This window comes from Sciurus vulgaris (assembly GCF_902686455.1).
Source record: "Sciurus vulgaris genome assembly, chromosome: 6".
NCBI classification, from domain to species: domain Eukaryota; kingdom Metazoa; phylum Chordata; class Mammalia; order Rodentia; family Sciuridae; genus Sciurus; species Sciurus vulgaris.
The window spans coordinates 58,190,021-58,196,839 of NC_136466.1; the positions used below are offsets into that span (position 1 = coordinate 58,190,021).

The 6,819-nt window shown below is 34.5% G+C and overlaps 1 pseudogene across 1 annotated transcript; it reads right to left on the reverse strand.

Annotated features, from left to right (window-relative positions):
- Positions 1 to 4,224: 4,224 nt before the first annotated feature.
- Positions 4,225 to 4,651, reverse strand: LOC306663092 (general transcription factor IIH subunit 5-like; annotated as a pseudogene). Its single transcript has one exon. The product of its transcript is annotated as a general transcription factor IIH subunit 5-like (transcript).
- Positions 4,652 to 6,819: the final 2,168 nt, after the last annotated feature.

Consider the following 6,819-nt stretch of genomic DNA (forward strand, 5'->3'; position numbering starts at 1 on the left):
CTGAGGCAGGAGAACCCCATGTTCAAAACCAGTCTCAGAAATTTAGCAAGGCCCTGAGCAAAGATTCAAGACCTGTTTCAAAAAATATAAAAAATAAATAGAAATTCTTTAAAAGTAATCCAATTAATTTAAAAAATTATAATTAATTTAAAAATAATTTGTTCGACTTTTATAAGTTCTCAAAGGAAGCATGAATGGCCAATAAAAATATGAAAAAATGATCAACATCTTCAGCCATCAAGGAAATGCAAACCAAAACTATATTGAGCTAGGCATGGTAGCACATACCTGTAATCCCAGAGGTTCGGGAGGCTGAGGCAGGAGGATCTGAAGTTCAAAGCCAGCCTCAGCAAAAGCGAGGCACTAAGCAACTCAGTGAGAGTCTGTCTCTAAATAAAATACAAAATAGGGCTGGGGATGTGGCTCAGTGTCCCAGTGCCCCTGAGTTCAATCCCTGGTTCCTCCCACCAAGAAAAAAAAACAAAAAAACAAAACACACAAGACATATTGAGATTCCATCTCACCCAACCAATCAGAATGGCGGTTATCAGATAACAACAACAAAAACCAAAGGTTAAAAGGACAAAGGAACCCTTACATAATGCTGGTGGTATTGTAAATCAGGACAGCCACTATGGAAAACAGTATGGAAATTCCTTAAAAACCTAAAAATAGATCTACCATGCAATCTAGTTTTATCACTCCTGGGTATATATCCAAAGGAATCAAAGTCAGCACACTGTAGATAAACATGCATGTTGCAGTGGTATTTACAATAACAAAGTTATGGGATCAGCCTAGATGCCTGTCAATAAATGAATGGGTAAAAAAATATGATATACATACATAAAAGTATTATTTAGCAATAAAGAAGAATGAAATTGTGTTTGCTTCAGCAGTACATATACTAAAATTGAACTGATACAGAAAAAAAATAACATGGTTCCTGCATAAGAATAACATGCAAATTTGTGAAGCATTCCATATGTAAATTTAAAAAGAAAAGAAGGAACACATGTCATTTGCAGGAAAATAGATGGAATTAGAGATCATCAAGCAAAATAAAACTCAAAAAGACAGGTGTTGCATGTTTTCTCTCCCATGAAGAATTTAGAAAGAAAAAAATGGAAGCTACATGAAAGTAGAAGGGGGACTATTAAGGAAGGTGAAGGTACTGAGGGAACAGAGGTTATAAGGGAGAATGGTTATGATCAAAGTGCATTATATGCATGTGTGAAATTATCACTATGAAACCCATTACTTTGTACAATTAATATGCATTACCAATTATTAAAAAACAAATGAAGTTTCACACCAAAACGAGCATTAAAATAATAGGTGGACTATTTGTTGACCCATAGTTATAAGAAAATTGAAAGATGCAAAAGTTAAAAAAGAGAGTTCAGCCCACTTTCTAGGGGGAAAAATTACTGATCAAAAAAAAAAAAAAAAAGTTCAGTAATAACATTAAATGAAACCAGATAGTATGATGGTCATGAGAATGTGAAACAAGAAAAAAAAAAAAAGCCCTTCAAATGAATTATAATTTGATTGTCACAGTTATATTATGTAGATAAACAGGCTTATAACAAGTAAATAGATAAACAAGATGTGGTTTGTAAAGGATTCACTCATTCTTTGTGGGCAACTAGTCACTGTCTCAAATATCACTCATATAGTAACTGTTTAAAACAAAGTGCAAATCAAACAGATAACAAATATATCCTGAAGGGATAATGTATACTAAAATCTAAGCACGCTATGATAGACTGTCATTTATATTTAAAGCAGATGGTTAAAAAGTACCAAAAAAAGAAAATATTCAATGGAAAAGTAGAATGATCAGATTGAGTTTTGAAAATATTTTTGCAAAAACAGATTATTTAAACAATGACTCATTCAAATATAAAAAATAAAAATTGAACTCTCTAAATACCTGTTTGGCATCTCACTCCTTCTAACAACCTATTTTATACCACACAACTTTAATCACAAGATGGAGTTGGCAGTATTTCAGAAATGCTTTTCAACTGTACAAAAACCTTTTTTTGGAAACTAGGATTAGCTTACCACAAATATGGGTATGCAAAAGTAGGCACTGAGTTATGCAATATTTATTCAAGTAGAATTCTTCCAATATTTTCTGGAAGAGAGGTACTTTTCAATAATGCCATTCTGTGGACCAACATCTTAGAGAAAGTACTCATGAATGTTCTTTTTTTTTAAAGGAATGATCTTAAGTATAAAAAGTGTATAAAAGTGTAAAAGTAAGATAATATCAGATTTTCTATGTAGTCAGTGATTAATTTCAATAAAATGTATTTGAAAATAGGACAAACTTTGAATTTTTTCATATAAATCTTCTTTCCACTAGTTTTCTTCTATTTTTTCTTAGATCCTGAAAAAACTAATATATTTTGATCCACAAATTTCCAACTTTTCTCCTTTAGTTTGTACCTAGCAAGTCTGTTACTTGTCAGTAATGAACTGTCTCCCTCTATATTAATTTGTATAGTGACCTATCTATACAACCGTTTCTGTCTCTACCCCGTCTAATATCTATTTCTGTCTTGAGCCTCTTTAGTCTGGTCTTGACATAATGGTGGAATTGAATTACATGTTCTTCCCACTCAACTGCCCTTACTCATGCCCTAAACTCATTCACTGTCAAGATTTCAACATTCACTTGATTCCTGTATCTTATTCCCAAATGCCAAACTTACTATGAAGTTATGGCCTTATCTAGAATAGAACCTATCATCTGGCTCTCCAAGATGACTGTTGTATTTCTGCGTTGTTTAATTACTAAATTCTATCAATTCAGTTTTTGAGTCTCTCTCACATTCATCTCTTCATATCTCTTTGTACTAATTGTTCTTTAACTATGTCCTTGATGGAGTTTTCCCTGCCTTTCCCTGACATCATATCTCTTAAAATAAGAGCTAAGACATAGGATTGCATATTGGAAGTTTATTTGAGCAGTGATTCTCAAGAAGTGTGATGGAGACCCCAAGGAATTGGGAAAGAGAGGGCAAGAGAATGAGTTTAAAGATGCCTTATGGCTATCACTATGAGTAACTGATGCTTACCAGGATCTTAAAATGCATCTCAGACAATCTACCTGGGCGATAAAAGGAGAAAATATTTATTTATGAGCTCCTGTCTCCCACTGATTATAGATGACTTTACTGAAAAGAACTCCCTTGTGCTTCCTGATTGAACATGCATGACTTTGTGCAGTTCTGCTAGCTTCTACCATGACATTAGAAAAGCTCTGCAGAAAGTGACAGGTTAATGTTTTGAGCTTAGGTGACTGTTGTCCAGTTGTATTTACAAGATGTTGGTCCCAAATTACTGTAGTTGCTACCAGAGCAATATATAATACAAAGAGGACTAGAGTATTTTTTAAAAGGCATATACTATACCTTGTTATTTAATTTTCAGTATGTCTTGTCTCTTCTAATCTCTAAATGTCTCAGTGATGTATTTATTCAGTATAATTAAAATACTTACTAAATAGATCACTCAATTATTCACATTCAATTTTCTCATGATGTTAAAGCTTAAATTCAGTTCCATTTTCCCAATATATTGATTGATTTATGGAATTTGGGCCATGTATTCACCTCCCTGGAATTCTACCAACAATTACCACCTTATTTCAACTCTGCTCCTAATATTGACATCAAAATATTCCCCTCCTACTTATATTAAATATAGTATCTTGAGTTGTTTTCGTATGATGGTGCTGTGTTCCTGTTATCTGTTTTCCTTAAGAGAATAAAACATCTATGCAGAAAACCTGGCCAGTTTAGCAACACAATCACTGGCTAAAGCAAGTTGGCTATGTAAAGTTGGAGTACTAGGCTCATTAGCCATTTAGTTCAGCCAACTAAGCTAAACTTATAAACATGTTTGAAAGTCTTCTACCCCTAGATTAAGATCAAATTGTTCTAGGAATTTAAGGTTTATTCTAATCACATTTATTTATCTACATTTACATTCTATAGCTTAGATAGACTTTTTTTTTTTTTTTTTAGAAAAAACATGTATGTTTTTATTTTATTAAAAGATAATAAAGGTCGAATTACAGTCAATTGTTAAAGCTTTTTTTAAAAAAATTCTGAAGTACAACAAAAATTAGTTCAGGGGTTTTTGTCTGAACAAATGATTACAGTCTTTCCCAAAGCATGCTCCTCAGCCATAAGGTACTCAAAGGGGGTGGGGATGGGGGGGGACAGTCTTTCCTATTTGTTGCTTATAATTCCTAAAAAGTCAATATCAATTATTTTACTTCTAGGTAAGAGAAAAAGCATTTTGGTCCATTGATTCACCTACGTGCTCCTGGAGGGCATTAACCAACTCTGCTATTACGAAGACATGAGTATCATCAATATCGTGAATGATGAACTTCTTCCCCAGGGCATTGGATTCATCAAGTATAGTAGAAGTTGATTCATGGCAGGATCGCATTCTAGAAGCACTCTTTTCAAGACGTTGACCATCTTTTTCCAGTCAGAAGGTGGAGATGACCTCATTAATCCTTGTGATTCGGCTTAGGGATGTAGCTGAGTGGCACAGCGCTTGCCTCACATGCACCAATTGGGTGCACTCCCTGGTACACACTTCCCCGTGCCACTCTGAGGATCTAGATAGACATTTTTTGCATTTTCTTCTGTAATCTATTCTATTACCATGTGTTGAAAGTCTAGAAATTGCTATTAAGTACAAGTTAGATGATGACATTCAAATTATGCTTATGCCCTACTGGGAACAGGATTTTTATAATGTTCTAAAAATGAGAAGGGGACAAACAAATTCTTTATCCTCTGAGTACAATATAACATTCGTAGAATTTATCAATTATTTCCTTCCTCGTCAGGAGTTGAAAATAAAGTTAACAGAATATCTCCCTGGCAGGAAAATTGGGGAATTTATTTTGATCTGAAACAAATGTCCTTAATATTTTTAAAGGTACTAGAAAAAAAGAATGTACTCATTCATTTAACAAATATTTATTAAGCATTCTATGTGAAAAGGCACTATAATAAATTGTTCACTACTTTCAAAAATAGCTTTTTCCCCTCTTAGACAAAATTAAAAATATTCTCTGCAGAACAAACAGAAAATTTGGAAAACATAAAAGTTTCTGTTATCACATCACTCAAGGAAACACTGTTAACCTTTAATGGATGTCTCCATTGCTTCTTTGTAGAATCCCCTCAAAAAAATGCTTTCCATGGGAACAAATTGGAGGTTAAAAAAATAAAATTAAAGAGTCTTAATTCAGGTAGACTTTCCTCTTTTTTCACTCTTCATGGTATCTACCCTAAAAGATGACATATCATGTGCTAATGTAATCATGGTCCACTTTATTCTTTGAATATGGCCCTTGCTGCTCTGCCACTGCAATTTATTTATTTATTTATTTATTTTTGATACAATGGCACTTAACCATGGAGCCACATCCCCAGCCTTTTTAATATTTTATTTACAGAGTACCACTAAATTGCTTAGGGCCTTACTAAATTGCTAAGGCTGGCTTTCAACTCACAAATCTCCTGCCTCAGCCTCCCAGACTGCTGGGATTCCGAAAGTGTGCCACTGAAATTTATTTTTCAAAGGGACATGTTTCTTTCTCTTCTTCTCCCTCCCTCTTAAACTCTTTCCCCATCCCTAATCTTGAGGAAAATAGGATTAGCTTTCTTGCCCATCATGGGCAGTTATCTATCCTTGGACACACACCCATTATAGGAATGAAGTAATCCAGACTTTAGGGATGGCACCAGAAGATCTCAGAAATGACTATCTACCAAATTAACAAGTGAATAACAACTCCTGAAAGAGAACACATGGAATGTAACCTTCGAATCACCTCTTTAAAAGTCCCCTGTTCCCCCTGATGGACTGTGTTTCTCCTTTGGTAGCAGGCAATAAAACCTTCTTTTTCCTTTTTCTCAAAATGGTGTCCTCATTATCGCATTGGCATTGGGGACAAGGACCAAGATTTCAGTAACACTAATAAAAATATTTAGGGGCGTAATTCACGAGCCTCATTAAAAACTAAACCAAGCCATAGGTGGTGGCACAATTTGTAATCCCAGCAACTCAAGAGGCTGCAGCAGAAGGATCACAAGTTGAGTCCAGCTTCAGCAACAGCAATTTAGCAAGACCCTCAGTAATGTAGTAAGATTCTGTCTCAAATTAAAAAGTAAAAAAGGGATGGGATGGAGTTCAGTGGCAACGCGCCCCTGGATTCAATCTGCAATTACAAATAAACAACGATAACAAAGAAACCCTATAAAAACTGAACCAAACCAGGCATGGTGATGCACACCTGCAATCCCAGCTAATAGAAAGTCTGAGACAGAAATATTGCAAGTTTCAGGCCTGCAGGAGCAATTTAGAGACCTTGTCTCAAAATAAAAAATAAAAAGTGTTGGGAATGGTGCTCAATGGTAAAGTGTCCCTGAATTCAATCAGCAGTAACACAAATACACACACAAAGAGTTTTTCTGTATTCACCACAAAACAATACACTTTGGTGTTTAATTAGAAATGGAATTTGGTGGCACAAGCAAAACATTCATACTTATCCTGACTACTGAAAATTGACAGTGTGGTATCATTTGAAGCACATATGGTGGCAATAGTTTTGAATATCTGTACTCCTTTGGTTCGCTTTGTCAAAGGAAAAAATTCCAACAATTCACTTTAACTATCTCAGTTGGCTTCATTTTTTATTTTAGAATCTGACAACACTTCACTACATAAAACAGAATTACTGCTCAAATGAACCAAGCAAAGGAGGTTGATTTA